This window comes from Psittacula echo, assembly GCF_963264785.1.
Source record: "Psittacula echo genome assembly, chromosome: 2".
Lineage (NCBI taxonomy): Eukaryota > Metazoa > Chordata > Aves > Psittaciformes > Psittacidae > Psittacula > Psittacula echo.
The window spans coordinates 12,159,708-12,177,203 of record NC_137737.1 but is presented as its reverse complement, the minus strand read 5'-3'; positions in this window follow the sequence as shown (position 1 = coordinate 12,177,203).

Sequence of the window (17,496 nt, the reverse complement as noted above, 5' to 3'; positions counted from 1 at the left end):
ACAGTAACTGTTATCCTATATACCTTAAAAAGACTTTGTCTGCATGCATCATTGCGGTTCATGGAGAAGACTGGATGGTGGGACCATGTGTCTGAACAGCCCTACTCCCCATGTAGGTGCATGTGTGTGAAAACAAATATGTATATATTTATATATAATGTATATGTGCATGCAAGCAAAGATACCATCTTTTCAAATAGATTTTCCTTCCAGAAGGTAAAATAACAGGAAGACCATAGAAAGAAGTAACTTGTTGGTTGTTCCATGTGGTGAATGCATTTACGTTGGTGAAAAATAAGCCTGGTTTTCAGTCCTTCACTTTCTGTGTTTGCTTGATGATTACATTGTTGCTCTGTAGAAGAAAAAATAACCTATGAAAGGAGTCTTTTCCGGACTCAAAAGATTTATGCTCTGGTTTGTTGATGTTTTGCACTAGCACTTATGTCAGTCCTGCTCTTAAACTGAGTGTGGTAATGATACTTTAATATATTTTAAAGGGAATTTTGCTAGCTTAGATTTTTTTTTTAAGTAGTACATATGTAATAGGTGTACAGGTTTAAAAACCAACCTGCTGTTTATGTGCTGTAATAGAATATACAGTCAATGTTTACTTTCTATCAGCAAATTCTGTGTGCAATAGACCTTTATAGAACCAAGCCTAATTTTAATGGCTGTGAAATTGCCCATGTCTATGATGAAGGCCCTGATTTTGCTAAGCAGTTGGACATATGCTCCCTTTCACCAAAAGGCTCTTTAGTATTTGTCAGGGGTGAAATGCTAGAGTGTGCACTTAGTTATTTTATGCCCCAGAATTAATGGGATGTGGAAGTGGCAGGCGTATCCCTGTTTCCAGAATACCTCTCGAAGTGCAGCGTTAAGAATACCTCTATTCTGGAAATGCTGGTCATCATGGCCTGTGATGTGATGGAAAGAAGGTCCTGAGGGAACTGCCAGATCAGAGCACGCAGCCGTAGTGGGCAGTCAGGCCTCCCGAAGTGCCGTGGTTACTGTTAAAATGTTTACGGCTTTACCTTGTGCTTAATTAGCGTTCATGTGGTGTTTGTGGGCTTCTCCAAACCCACAGAGCGCTACTGAGGTTCAGTAGCACTGCGTTTGCTTAAATGATTTGTATCACTGTTGGCTGTCCTAATGGACAGTTTTTACCCCTTCTGCTGTATGCAGTAGCTACTTTGTGCTCAGAATTTAGCCATGTCTTGTCTCATCTTACTGTATTTGTAAAATTACACTGGGTTCTTGGATAAAGGAATATTTGTAGGTATTCCTTTAGAGCAATTCTTATGTTTGCAATGGGAGATGGGCACCCTGGGTTTAGCGGTAGGAGACTGCTAGACAGCTACAGCAGGATGTGACAGGTCTGAGTTAAAAGTGATATTGCAGCTGTGCTACAGGTGTCCTGTGTGACCTTAAGTAAAGCTTCTGAGTTGTTTTGTGACTTGGGTCTGCATTACTAAAAGCAAGAAAAATAGTATCTCCTCTATCTCTTCTGTTTATATGGTGAGTGATTCGGGATGGAACACTCTCACAATACCACTGTGCAGCACATAACACAGGGGAGTCTTAAGCAACTAATATAAATAAGAGATGGTCTTCTTCCAGCTCAAGGGATAAAAGAATGTTTAGAAATCTAGCTTGTTTAAATGAAGCTAAACAGATTGGATTTGGTATGATAACTATTGGTGTTGCAACTGTCACTATTGCTGCTCAAGCACAGTCTTTTATCTGTGTGGAAAGATATGAAAATAAAGGGTTATTCAGAGTGTTGTAAAAGCCTTAGGCTGCTCTTTCAGTATGCTTCTTGTAAACCAGCAGCCATAGCCATTGCCAGTCTTTGGCCTTCTTGCCCCTTGCATCTGCTAAGGGACAAAGCTTGCTAAGGGACAAAGCTTGCTGGGGAACTGAGCCCACTTACAGTAGATCAGGCATCCCAGGAATCCTTGGCACCTCCCTTCCCTTCCTGCCTTTGGCTTGCTCCCTGTTAACATTTCTTTCTATTGAGAAAAGGAACAACAATATTGTTTTATGAACTGTTATCAGACATGTAAAAGTACTTTAAAAGTATGGTTTATTTTTCCTGAGCCTGTATTTATCATCTAAGTGCATTTAGCTTCTTTATCATAATGCCTTTTAAAAACAAAAGATGTCATTATAACAAAACATGAGTTAGATACATTCTGTGCAAAACCTGATTATACAATCATAGAATGGTTTGGCTTAGAAGGGACTGTTAAAGGTCATCTAGTCCAACTCCCTTGCAATGAGCAGGGACACCTTCAACCGGATCAAGTTGCTCAAAGCCCCATCAAACCTGACCTTTGCTTCCAGGGATGGAACATCTACCACGTCTCTGGGCAACTCATTCTAGGGTTTCATTGTTCTCATTGCAAGTATTTATTTTTTTTTTTCCCCTTATATCTAGTCTGAATCTCGCCACCTTTGGTCTAAAACCATCACCCCTTGTCCTATTGCTAGAGGGCCTACTAAAAAGTCTGTCCCTATCTTTCTTATAAGCTCCCATGGAGGCCTTCTTTTACAGTCTAATGAAGGAAGGATGAGGCATATACTCAGACACATTACAATAGAAAAGCCTAAAATTGATGGCTAATCTTTTATTTTTACTGACCCTAAGGAGATATAAAAGCAAGTAACTATTTCTCCCAGATGGAAATTTATACTTCAAGCCATATTGCAAGTTTCTTTTCCATAAGGTTTCAGTTTGAGGAATAAAGACTTTGCAAGAGATTCTCAGAGTTAATTTATGTTTAAGAAGGATGAATGAAGAAAAGGATATCAATATATAAATTTTAAGTTCTTGCATCTCACAACTTTAATCCTTTGTCATGACTTTGTGGAAATGACTCGTGCCAGAATGTGAGTTTCCCAATTTTGATGAATATTTATTCAGAGGTTCTTTGGAAGGGAACCGAGCGTTCAGATCTGAAGGTGTTTTTGAAATACCCATTCCCTGAGCGTTTCAAGAATGCTTCAATTCTTGCTGTAGGTGATTGCCAAGTATTTGCCTTGTGTTAGTGAGCATCTTCAAAGCAGCTTCATGTGCTGCTGAGACAATACAAACAGATATTGATGTGACTTTACTAACGTTTCCACAGATTTACCAAAAGCCCCCCCAAAACCCAAATACCAAAACAACATCCATACCTAACTCCAAAAAGCTACAGGGAGCTTTAAATGAAAAAGAGAAAAGTTTGATATGCAGGTTTCTGTAGGAAGTTCTTACAATGAAGATCATCTCCGGTGGAAGACAAAGTATAAGTTCTGTTTTCATCGAAATCTGGAATTTTAACCTTTTCCTGAAAAGTAGAAGCCCACCACATTTATTTATTAGTAACAGGCTAAATATTCTCAGAACTAGAAATGAAGTTATCTGACCTGAAGGAACATAAACTGGATTCTTTTCAAGAAAGGTATTGTCTTTTGTCACTTCAGACCTATTGCCAGTAAATTTGTGTTTAAGATTTGTCTTCATTACATTTAAAAACATACATGTATGAACAGTTGTACCTAATCACTAAAAAAATGTGCCAAACAGCAGTATTTTAGTGCTCATAGAACATGGGGAAGGTGACTGCTACTGTCTGTATCCAAACTGCGTGCAGTGGTTCCGTGTGCTGTGAGTGTTGTTAGGAGAGCTACCAGCACGATCTTCTCACTGGTAGTTTGTTGTTGCTGTTTTGCTGGTTGCTGGCCTTCTAAGTGCTATGTTCATGTGTTTTAGTGGGGCTCAAACAACCTTCTAGAGCTGTGGAAATGTAGAGTTCCTGAGAATGTAAGCCCTGCCTGGGATGCATAGGTGAACCCTAGGATGTGAACTTCAAAATCACCTCTACCCGTCATGTATTGTTGGTGACTTGGTGATGCAGCCGCAAGCTCTTTTGGATTTCTTGTATAATGGGTTCATGTGTTTCTCTTCTAAGAATAAAAACTGAGGAAGTTATGCTTGCACAACTATGATTCATGGGTAAAACATGAAAGAAATGTTGTAGTTGAAAGTTAAATTTACACTTCAAAGAAGTCCAGGCACGCTAAGGTAAGAAAGACAAAACCAAGGCCCAAATGATGCCTTTATTTCTACCTTAACCTGATATATTAATCTTTGTGCCTTTACACTGTCTATAAATATCTGTTTTGCAGGCCACTGATTGTGCTTTTGGTATCACACATTTGGGAATGTGAACAAGTGAGTGGAAAACCCTGTTTCTAAGCCACTAAAATATAAGAATACTTCCCAGATATTAAGGAAGGAAAGATGGGTTAACTCAACTATATGCGTGAGGATGATGGAGAGCTGGTACAAGAAATTCGGTGGGAAAACAAGGATTTTGAACCTGTAAGCCCAGCTCCAGCTGGTGGTATGGTATCAGTTTTTAGGATAATGTGAGGATTGCACTATTTGTGAAAGGAAATGTGCTTCAATACTTACAGCTCCTTCTGTTAAGTCTGTACCTGGTAAAACACAAGGGTAACAAGGGCTTGGATGTGCCTCTGTATTTGTGCATCTATGGAAATCTTGGAGTATATATGCTGCAGAAGCTGTAATGCATAAACTGCTCCCAGGGTAAGTGCCAAAGCAACATATGTGAATTGAAATTGAGAAAAGGAAAAAGGTAGGCTGCAACAAGTAATGCTGATAAGTATTAACTTACAGTGCCTCATTATTGTGTCATTTGTTATCCTGTCTACTGTTAACCTTTTTAACCTGGTCTGTTTTCAGAGCCACAGGCTGTAAAATAGACAGGTAGCAGCTGTCCTAATGCCACCTTGTTACCTAATGCATACCATGGTGAGCTTCTTAAAGGGCATCCATAGATGCCACCATAGGGAAAACAGCAGTAAGAAGAAACTTCTAGGGGATGCTGTTAATACATTTGTATTCTTAACGCATGTTCTTTAAAGGTTAGTGGCTGAGGACGCTTGGAGTGTCTGTGTTAAAAATGAGACATGTTGCACACGTGAAGTGAGTCCCTCTCTGACCTGTTAGGGAATTGCAGTGCTGAGGATTGGAATGACCCTCTTCATGCTTAATTAACTGTGCTACTTCTATGTGTGGCTGAGTCTTGAACTAAACCTTCAAAGTTAACTCTGTCCATCCTATTCTAGCTAGTGACATGGTGATGGTGAGACAGTGGTGAAACTGCAGAGAAGCCCAATACCTTGTGTACCTCACTGGTACCCTTGTGCAAGGTACTAGACAGCTTACTTTAGGATATTGCATACTTTTTTTTAAAGTAACTATGTCAAAGTTGAATTAGAACTAGAACATGTAAAATCTATGGAAAGTCTTGTGGAGGTAGTAAATGTTTGGAAAGCCTATCTTATGGGAAGGGACTGTAAGAGATTGGCTTGTTTAGTTTAACAAAATAGAGTTGAGAGGGGATTTGACAGCACTCCATAAATACATCCAGGGCTAAATGCCAGAGAGGGGAAAAAACTATTTAAACCCAAGAGCAATATTTGCAAAAGAACAAGTGGGCATAAACTTGGCCCTGAATGGGCTTAAACTGGAAATCAGATGGTTTCTACCCCTTACTGTAGTGAGATTCTGAAAATGCCTTCCATTAGGAGCAATTTAGGCACAAAATACTTGTTGCGGGCAATGAGATGGGTTATGGTACATAGTGTACCATTATGGTACATAGCCTGTGTGCACAGAGCCCCAGGCTTCATGGCTGCACAGCTTTGTTCTGGCCCTGTATTCCTAACTGCATGCATTGGTACAGTGGTGATGGGCATGTCCTGCCACTGGTGGTGGTCTGCTGCCATGAAAAGTACCTTCTCCTTCTGAAAGTTAAAGTAGTGGTGTTAAATTACAATTGTATTAATAATGTCCTGTAATGGTCTGGGGAAGTTTCTAGCACCCCTTGTGCCTGTACATGTAACTGTGGATGGCAGAATGCCTACTGGTAGCTCTGGGGCTTTCATATTAATAAGGTTTCATATTAATAAGGTTCTTCTTGTAAGGAAGAAATGCAGGATTAGGCTTTTAATTGTGTAACCCAAAGGAGAAAAAATAGCTTCCCTGACTGGAAATGGCAGCAGTATCTCAAAAAAGATGGTACAGAGAAGGACTTTTTCATAATTCTAAGTGATTTTTTTCTTTTGCTGCTAAAAATTCATATGCCCTTTAAATTCAGTGCTTATGATCAAAACATTTCCTTCTGTACTGCAGTTAGACTAGCACTATGGTATACATTGAACAGGTAAAGGAGCCGAAGTGCAGAGGATCTGGGGACATGGGGGTTATCACGATGATGCCACAACACCAGTCTTTTTTTTTCAGCCACATGGTCTGCCTATTGAACCATCCATCCATGCTGAATGACAGCACCCATGAAACTTTACAATGTTTCTGTTTTCACCTGCTGTTTTCTGTTCTTTCTCTCTGAATCTTTGGCCTTTTGAGCTGAAACTTTCCAGGCTTGCTTCTTTATTTATCAGTGATATTTTAGGAACCTCTCTCCTCCCTAAAGCTTAAAGTTAAATGCATGCAAACTTGGTGGTGGACCTCTGTGTTGCAGAAAGAGCCGAGGAGAAAAAGCTGAAGCAGGCACAGAAATAGCTTCCTGGGAAGCAGATTGACATGTAGTACTTTGGTAGCTTTGATTTGAGTCAGCTGTAACTTGCTGAAATTTGTACTGTGTGTACAAAGGTACTTTCTGTACTGAGAGTTAAACTGGCAAAATGCATAGTTTAAGACAACCTTAAAGATTGTAGTGGTACCCAGTCAGCAGTGTGTCAATTATAGTAATTTTCTCCTGGTTTTGATTGCTTTTCCTTGCACCTTACATATTCTTTCAGTGTAGGATAGGGAATGTGCCTTTCCTTAACATTGTCTGTAGCTTGCTACTGTTTTGTGCCATCAATGGACTGCAGTAAGGAAAAGGTAGTGTGTGTGACACTTCTGTTCACGATGTGGAAAACGCTGCCCTGAGAGAGTGAAAAATACCCAGACATTTCTGGTACTGACCTCCATCATTAACCTCACTTTTCATGCGTTCCTCCACAGCATGGTGTTAAGGAAAAGGGAAGCTGGAGCCAAACATCATGCTCTTGACTGCTCCTTAGGAGACTGGGATGTAGGCTTTCTTATGTATAGAATTGTTTCCAAAAAGTTAGTTTTGCAAGGTTTTTAGGACTTCACACACTGGGCTGAATTCCAGTCATGTTTTAATTAAAGGAAGAGAATTAAATTAATTTCTTGCAATATGTTTTAAATGACAAGTGTTATTTGGGAAATGCACAATTCCTTCAAAGTCTTTGAAAAATGTTTTCTGATACTTTGTTTAAAATAAGACTTAAAAAAAACCCAAACACACCCCACCAAACAGTGGCATACACCTTTGAAATAGCCAAAGCAGTTAAATAAATCCAAGCAAGATGAAATTACATTTAGGAGGATAGGTGTCAAACTGAATGTGGGAGTTAGTATCAACTGGGGTTTGGCGTGGTTTTAGGTAAGAAAGTCTATTACTCGCCCAGCATCTACTGCTTGATGACTTCAGCTTCTTTCATTCAGAGCAAGCCATTTTCCTTCTTGAAACAACGTAAAAATACATCCATCCATGCATTTACATTACGGCTGTCACCATGCTTTCTTGGCAGCATCACATGAAGTCATTTTAGCTACACTGTATTTGGGTTGGGAGAGGGAGTTTGTTTGTTTACAATTTTAAGAGAAAACTATTCTGGCTTCTGCATTCTCTCTTTCCAGGAAAAAAGTGCCACAAACCCTTTAATTTCTGATGTTTAAAGACTTGGAAAGCTGTATCTTGGGAGGGTACAGACATATCTAATACCCCTTTTCATAGTGCCTATGTCTGTTTCACAGCACATAAATCCTTACAGAATTCTGCTTCCAAGAATAATATTCTTTTCATATATATATATATAAAGAAAAAGAAATGAGATAAATTGCAGATTAGCAGATGGCAAATACTTAGCAGCCTATGTGAACTATATTTTTGAATGAGTTCAGTTCCAGGTGGGTAGCTGTCCTTATCCCCAAACCTGCCGTAACAAATTGCTGACAGAACTGTGTATGGAATCTTTTCCCACCTACTTTGGGAAGTTGTTCCCAAAGTCAGGGATAAGGTAAATTTTGGAGGGTTAGTCTAGGGATGCCCACATCTTCCTTAGTCGTGTTTTCCCTTTCTGTAAGTAAACAGAAGCCTGCAGTCTCCAGGGCTGTCAGTGTAGCACCCCTCACAAGCCTGAAAATTCATTTGAAATGAAAAGCTACTACGTAGGCACACCAAAATTTGCTATAAACGGGTCCTAAGTACATAATTACATGATAGACCCAAATGGCTCCAAAAGAGTTGCTCCAGGCTATTGTGTAAGCAATACTCCTTTGAGAAATGTATAAATACATGTAATTCAGTACATAATATACATGTTAAAAAACTACCTAATTACATGTTTTCCCAGGAGAACGAAAAGGCTCCAAAAGAGCTACTCCAGCCTCTCCGGTACACAATGTGTGTTTTATAACCTTTCATGAATCTCTTCCATTCTTTTTCCTTTAGGAGGGGGAAAAAAAAACAGTAAGGAAATTAAATACAAAACACCTACTGTATATTTAATTTAGAGGACAAAACGCAATGTTGAAATAACATTAAGGGTGTGACGCAAACCAAGGAAAGCCAGGAAATTGAGTGTAAAGGCTGTTACTCCATCCTTAACTCACGTCACTTGTATAAGGTTTCAGGCCACTGTTCTGTAATGGCAGATTTTAAATTTCATCACTGAAAGCAGACTTGTGGCTTATATGCACTTACAGGTACTTACCGGGGCTGTACTGCTGGAATACCTGAGTGCTGCTCATGTATTTATTTATATGCCAGAATATACAATATACACATGTTTTTAGGAATACACACATACTTTTTTTTCTTTTACTGTCTTTTGTCTTTCCTAGTGCTGAAATTACCATGGCTTTTTCATTTGCCTGAGAATAGGTTCACATGTATCGACGTGATGAAGGGGAAGGAAGAAGCGAGTTTTGCCTTTAGCTCTGATGGCTGTGGGATCCGTGACTGCCCTGGGGGAGTGTTTCTGGGGGAGCAGGGGAAATCTACCCTGAAGTCTGGATTTGTCTCTAGAGGAAATCCTGCTGCCCAGGCTTGCTGTGCAGGTGCTGAACTGCATGCTGCCTTGGCAAAGAGGCAGTCTAGAGAGGGGAGTGATGGTCTGATGTGTTCATAGCAGCCTGTGTTACTAAGCAGATTATAGTGTTTTCCCTTGCATTTTCCATTTGATGAAAACGTAATTTATGCTCTCTCTTTTGCATCATTCCGTGGAAACAAATAAAATGGTGCATACCCTTCCTATTATCAGAAGGGCACAGCACATGCAAGTATGTTTCATTCTATTGTATATTAATTTCAGCATGGAGCCCAACAGAATGCACTGCCATGTTCTTCATCTGTGATGGGTTTTATGAATACTGCTTGTAAAAATCATACTATGGGATAGCTATGTTTGTCCCAAATGCTGGCCCAGGCAGAACAACAGGGATACAGAAAGCACATAACATTTCTGTTCTTATTAGATAGATACAGTCTCTTCACTGGGGTGAACCCAAAACCCAAAAGTCCTTCAAAAGTTTTCTTTCTTCCCATCCCCCCCCAAGAACAAGACAGTTCTCCTGCTGTAGGTGTACCAAGGATGTGAAGCATTCACCTGCGACGCAGGATACTCAGTGAGTGTGATTAGCAAAGCAGGAAGGTTCCCACAGGAGAAACCCAGAAAGCCTCACCTGAGAATAGGTAGGAGACCAGAGTAACTACCTGGAGGATGAAGCCTGTCACTGAGTCTGTGGTCTGAAGGAGGGAAGCATGGTTTAGGCCAGGTCGCTGGTGTCCTCATGAGGTGTTCTTTGGGTGCTCTGGAAATCAAAACTGGGAAGGCTTCTGCTGAATCCAAAGCTGCCACTTGTTCATGTGTTCTTGCTGATTCAGCAAATCAGTCTGGTTTTGTCCAAATGCTCCCAAGAAGCTCAACCCTTTTCTCAGTTTTTTCTGCTGCTAATTGTTTCGCTGTGTGAGGTGTTGTACACAGCAAATAGTTATGGAAAGCCTGACCTTTCATATTCCTATGGGTCTGGGTTTTTTTTTAGGTAAAAGTTTTTAAAGTCACTTAGCTGTATTTTTTTTCCTATTGGATCTGCCAATGGGACTGCCTTTGTGTTCATGACATCCTGTTCCTTTGGATGACAAGGCAAGGTGGTTAAAAAATAGAAAGGAATTTTAACTTTCAGAGGTCACAAAATTGGATGGGCTGAATAGGAGCTGCTGCATTAGACAGGCAAAACAGAAGGTGAGACTAAGAACATAAAGAAACCCCCCTGCAGAGAGTACTCTTTACATAAGTGTGGCAGTCTCAATCTGAAACAGGATTTAACAGTGTTTTCCAGCCGAGTGGTGCTGTTGGTGATTAGCAGCCTTTAGAATTGAAGGTGCCTCTTATATCTAAACAGACCCAGAGCATTAACTAGGTTGGTATGTGCTTAATAGCAGTACAGATGGCAGAGAGGGAATGACAGATAATGTCTTAACCCTCTGCTTTACCTGATATCCAGTTTTTGTATTGGGTGGTTCTGTTTGATTTGGCGTAATGTAGGCTTTTAAGTTAGAGGAGCACTTGCTTGCTGTTAGCAGTGGGACTGCCAGTCTTGTACAGGGTCACCTGAAGATGTTTGCAACCAAAGCAGGAGGCTGGGGGATGGTGAAGACATCTGCTTAATGAAGTGTAGCATACCAGGGGTGTGCATTAATGGGGAACTTGCACACTGGGGTGCAACAAAGTGAGAAGGAGAGACTCCCATGCTTGGAAAAGAAAGCTGTATGGAGACCCCATAGCAACCTTACAATATCTGAAGGAGGCTCCAAGGATGCTGGAGAGGGGCTCTTCATCAGGGACTGTAGCAGTAGGGAAAGAGGAAATGTATTTAAACTTAAACAGGAGAGTTTTAGGTTAGGTATAAGGAAGGAGTTCTCTTCTGTGAGGGTAGTGAGGCACTGGAACAGTTGCCCAAAGAAGCTGTGAATGTTTTATCCCTGGCAGTGCTCAATGCCAGGTTAGAGAGATGGCAAGGGATTGGAACTAGGTGATCTTAAGGTCCTTTCCCACCCAAACCATTTTGTGATTTCTGTGATTCTCTTAATCTAGACCATAATAACCTAGCACAGGCAGCAGGTAAGTTGGCATTGGCTAAGTGTGGGTGAATTAGTGGGTGCTGGCTACCCTGCAGCATGCCCCTGCGTAGGGTCTTTTAACCTGCAATACCTTTAACCATTCAGTACTGAGCTGCCCATTGAGTTGCCTCTCATCTGGTGCTGCTGATGGGCAGGATGAAAGCATCCAGGGTGGCCATCCCAGTACAGACCTTGCTTCCAACATGAGGTTTTCTGGTTTGGCATTGAAATGAAGCTGGCCTCAGTTCCTAGATATGTGTACTTTTAAATCTGAATCTAAGCACTGGAGGAACCTGAATCCAAGATACTTTGACACATAGTTCACCTGAGCCAGCAAGGGAATATTAGAGTCTGTTATCATCTACAGCAAACACACTGGGTGATTTTTCAGCTTTGGGCTTTGCCTGGCCCTAATTTTAATAATAAATGCACGTACAAATGAAAACTAGACACTGTGTTGACATTGGGCAATTTATAATTATAGGATTTTACCTTCATTTCCATAGCAACAGCCTGGGATGCAGCAAACAAAATTATGTATTGAATTCTGGTTTCAGTTCTACTTACGGTGCTCCAGAATATCCCCATTCATTGGTGCCAGCATCATTATTCTGTTGATAGAATGGCTAACTGGAGCCTTCATCTGGCCTTCCTGCCTTCTTTTGAAAGGCAATAAAGGAAAAGGAGTGCTGTAAGGAAAAAACATCTGGAATTTAGGGCTTAAATGATAGTAGGGAGAATTGGAAATTAGTTGTTTAGGAAGATAAGCACGTAAATAGGTTGTTGTTTGGTGAGTTAGTGCCTTAAATTTATAGCACACTGGTTAATCCTTGGTCATTGCTTCTGTGCTTATTATTTTTGCACAGAAAATTTGAAGTATGTTGCTGTTAGTAAAATGTGCAGACAGCCTTGCAGGGCTCTGTAGGAGGGACGAAATTAGTAAATGGGTAAGCAGGAATAATACCTACCTCACCCTGTCTAAAGTTATTCTGCCTTTTAGGGTTACATCAGAAACCTCCGACCCCCCAACTCCTAAGACAGAAGACAGGACTGTATGTGCAATCGGGAACGTATCTGTTGAATACCAGAGAGCTATTTTTACACTCAGAATAAAGCTGCACTTGCAAAGATTGTTTTGCTTTAGGGCTGGAAACCAAATCTGGTGGGACTGCCTTCTAAAGTAAATGCTTGAGTTTAATTGAACTCAAGGAGAGGAAGGATGGTTCAATGAATGGGCAGTGGTGACAGAGATTCAAGCTGCCAGACGTCAACCAAGCTCCCTATGTGATGGTCCTTGCATTCCTCATGGACACAAAAATGTTACTAAGTGCGATTTAGAGCCACCAGGTTTCTCTGTCTCTGTGCATTGCAGGCACAAGGGAATGTGTTCATTATCTAGAAATAAGGTGATACCTGCATTTTAGGTTTTGTTTCAGTTTGCATTATGACAAAGAACTGTTGTGGTTTAAGCCCAGCTGGTAACTCAGAATTCTTACAAACATTATAGAAGGTATTTCGCATGCAGTCTTTCATGTTCATGCTTTCCTCAATCTCATCTCTTAGCTTAACCAAATGAAACTCACTTTGCTTGCATTATTCTGAAAGTTAAATGTCTGTGATAAGCATTTCAGTATCTGTCTACTTGTTCTGTACCCTGAGGGCTATGTTGAACTTTTTCTTCTGCACACCTTGCATTTGGATGCCCAGGTAGTGTTTGGGGACTCTCAGAATAGTGCTTTGCTGCTAAGCCTCCCTTTCACTGCTGAATAGCTATGTAGTCTTTTGATTTGTTCTTTGTCCTGCAATCACATCCCTTTGAAGGTGCTGGATAGTGTTGAACAGGTCTCTGTAGGTGTAAGCAAAGCCCCAGCACGTTGCCATGATTTGTCCCTCTCTGGTATGACCAGGATGACAGCACACCTCATTTAAGTGTTTTACAAGTTTTTCTGGATTTTGGACTTGTTCAGTGGTGAAGTTCCAAAGCACTGGAGGGGCCCACTGGCCTAGATACTTGCCCATACTATCCTACGCACCCTGCCACTCATGACTGTCCAGACTCGGGGAAAATCTGTTGGTCCTCCTATATCATCATCTAACCCTAGACAAGACCCAAACCCGATTCTGCTTAACTTTCAAGATCAAACGAAATGGTCGTGGGTAAAACACACTCTGTATGTGTGCCAACATGGTGATCCCCATCACAATCAGCAGGCAGGTCTCAAGCGTACTCAAAGGCCATTCAAAACCTTCAGAACTCTCAAATGATGCTGTGAATAGTCTGGTGGGGGGGGCTGGGAGTGTAAGGGAATGTCTCCTTCATAGGCTGACCACCCAGGTGGCTTTTGGCAAATGTGTATCCCAGTGTTTGGAAGTCCCACCACCCATTGCTCTCAGTGTAGTTTTTAACAGCCCATTGTACAGTTTGATTTTCCCAGAGGCTGGTGCATGGTAGGGGATGTGATATACTCACTCAATGGCATGCTCTTTGGCCCAAATGTCTATAAGGCTGCTCTGGAAATGAGTCCCATTGTCTGATTCAGTTCTCTCCGGGATGCTGTGTCACCACAAAATCTGTTTCTCAAGGCCCAGGATAGTGTTCCAGGCAGTGGCGTGGGGCACAGCGTATGTTTCTAACCATCCGGTGGTTGCTTCCACCAGGGTAAGCACATGATGCTTGCCTTGGCGGGTTGGTGGGAGTGTGATATAATCAATCTGCCAGGCCTCCCCATATTTGTACTTCAGCCATTGTCCTCCATACCAAAGAGGCTTTAACTGCTTGGCTTGCTTAATTGCAGCGCGTGTTTCACACTCATGAATAACCTGGGCAATAGTGTCCATTGTTAAGTCCACCCCTCGATCACGGGCCCATCTGTATGTTGCATCTCTGCCCTGATGGTCTGAAGTGTCATGGACCCACCGGGCCAAAAATAATTCACCTTTATGTTGCCAATCTAAGTCCATCTGAGCCACTTCAATCTTAGCAGCTTTATCCACTTGTTGGTTGTTCTGGTGCTCTTCGGTGGCCCGACTCTTGGGTACATGAGCATCTACATGGCGTACCTTCACCACCAAGTTCTGCACCCTGGCAGCGATATCTTGCCACAATGCAGCAGCCCAGATGGGTTTACCTCTGTGTTGCCAATTGCTCTCCTTCCATTGCTGCAACCACCTGCAAAGGGCATTTGCCACTGTCCGTGGGTCAGTATAGAGATAGGGTATTTTCAGGGTGATGTGGCCATAGGCATTAAGCATTAACATGCCACCAAGGAAGTCTTTTGGCTTTTTGGATATTGTCCTCTAATATTGTCCTCTTGAATCTTATGTAGTTCAGAGGATAATGCTGCTATTCTTCCCGGAATAGGAAAATTTGGATCAATGTTCGAAATAGCTTCCTGAATTTTTGCAAATAGAGATTTCCAGTCTTCCTGAGGATTGTAATAGTCACTAAGGTTGGCAGGAGGAGTCGTTTGAGAAGCATCTGATTGCCTAGCAGCAATGGACATCTGACTCAATGCTATAGTGGTTCCCAAAAACCCCTTTATTAAATCTAAATAATGATCCCCCCATAGCATGTGAATGTTTCTTGAGTCATTGTTAAGAAATGAAGTCAAGATAACTTCAGCGGGTTCAATCAATCATTCTATTTCAGGAAAGAAATCATCAGGAAGTTTTTCGGTACTAGACAAAGATTGAATAATTACAAGGTCCATGTCTAAATGAGAAACAATACAGATTTCAGTATCACAAGGTACAGCATATAGCAACAGTAGATGCAGTCGGAAATATACCCTGGTTCTGAGCTCCCACAGAGGTGTGAGTAACTTTCTTCATAGTTCTTCAGCATTCCTCTTGCTGGCCTATTTTCATATCACAGTTTAGTTACTGGGGCTAGAAGCTTCAGAAATTACTACCCAGTCTCACCCATTTTTAAGATGCTGATGAGTAGCTTCATTAGGGCAGGATCCTTGAAATTGTCCCATCTGATAGGGGCCTGGCTGGGTTGAGCCGCTTCTAAAATATCAGCTCTGTCCTGTGCAAACATTTGTTCCCTGTCAGCCCCTCCAAATATCCTTTCCCCAAGTTTATCTTTTTTCCTGAATTATCACCACCCTTTAATTTTGGCTACAAGAGCTAGAAGTTGAAAGAAAACAGAAAAGTTACTTCCACTCAGGTGGTATTTGCCTTGCTCCTGCTCATCTGCCATGCCTGGGTCCTCCATGCAGAGGACTCCTCTCCAGGCTATCCCAGTGTGACCCAGCAGGGGAATGGGCCATGTTCTCAGCTGGAACAGGATAGTGGTGCTACATTTGTGTTGGTTACTATAGTGGAGCAGCACTGCTTTATTTATCTAAAGATTGAATCCTCTGCACATCAGACTTCATGCATGTCCTTGAATTCAGCTGCATTTTAGCTTTGCCAAATGAATTTTGCTTTGTAAAGTGAGAGCACTAATCCTTGCTGTGATAAGAGGAATTTCAGACCCATCCTACCCTGCACATACTCCTGAATGTGATATTGTATACGAGATCATACCAAAACTCAGAAGTTTACCACAAATGTTTACTGTGATTTAATTCTCCATTAGTTCTAGTCATGCAATGGCTATTTTTTTGTCCGTTTAGAAACATTCTTCCTCCTGACTGCATTCCAAGGTAGGTGTGAGATAACTCACTAAATCACCATTTAATTTATAACTTTGTCAGTCACTCAGTGAGTCATGACTTTATTATTGCAGGAATGCAACCCACAAACAGATTTTAGGGGGTTTTTTTTGCCAGCTTAAAGCTTCAGTTTGTTTGGTCCCAAAGAAAGCTTTGGTGCCACATTGCCCAATAGACATGCACCGACCATGTTTCTACCCAGGGCTTCTGCTGATGAACATTATGCCAAATTTCCCCCCCACCCCTCTTGCATCATCTTCCCCTTTCCTATTGTGTGCAAGTAGCTTCTCAGTATTTTTGTGTGTGCTGGTGCTTGCAGGGGCACCTTGGAATTGAACTGCCTCAAACCCACCCCTGAGCTATGCTTTTTCTTTCAGCCATTGTTTATGAAGTAGTCAAAAGAGACAAATAGCATGAGCACTATCAGTGAGGGCACGCTAGAAATCGCTTCCTTCTCCTCTCTTCTTACAGTCAAAACCAACAGTATTTGTAACCAGAGACAGCCTTATGCAACACACAAACATCTCAAGTATGGTAAATGATTTCCAATTGTTCCATGTGTCTAAGTAATTCCTGGTCCCCCACTTCTGATATCTTTTGCAATTATTATTTAAACGTTTACTTATTCCTGTTGTATTAGTGTCTGGATATTTTGTGTGCACAGTGCCTAGCACACTGCAGATGTTTTCTGTCCTGAAGACTTTGCAGCCTCATTAACTATTTAAAAATGAGAATATATGCTAAAATTAGGGATAGGATATATGAAAAGTCCCAAAGAAGGAAAGAAATCTACTTGTTCTATACATTTCCAACCAGCAAAACTGAGCGGGGTGTTGTACCACGACAGGTTTCTGATGTTCATTATCTTCCGACTAGTGAAAAATCTTCTAAAGGGAAGCTCCTCTTCCATTTGGAGCTTTGTTGAGCAAGTACAAATCATGCTGTTGAGTGTCATTTCTTTTAAGACATTGGATGAATGTTTTCAGTCTGTCTGGAAGACCTCAGAGCATCTCTGGATGGTCATCTCACTTTATGGGCCAAGATCTGGAGCTAGGTTTCTATAGAACTGACAGGTAATTTTGACATCCTTGTTTTGATCTGTATCTGAGGTACCTGGATTTTGAGTTAAGCATGTATTTTGGGATAGATATTCTTACCTCCCTGTTTAGGATGAAAAATATCAACCAAATAAGAAGTAACTATTCCTGCTATTATTTTTCCAAATTTAATCATATTTCAGTAACACTATTCTTAATCAAAATTAGGCGCATCTTAGCACAATGGCTTCCTCTATTTTTCATCATATCCCCTGTATTGTGGTTTGGTATTTTTTTGGCATTGATCACCATAGAAAAGGCCTCTAGGAAAACTAAAAAGGATAGTTTGGGGGGGTATTTAATTTCCAATATAGGATAGTTTCTTGGAGATCTCTTTATTTACTCCTTCAGCTGACTGAAGCTGACTGTTAGGGCTTCTTTTCTGCTAAAACCTGAATTGGGTTTGAATAAATCCTGATGCTTTACACCACAGATGTGATGGCTGTATCACTGTGACATGTTTTGGGATCATGTGCTAATCTCCATGTTTTACTGCTGTGGTTAACC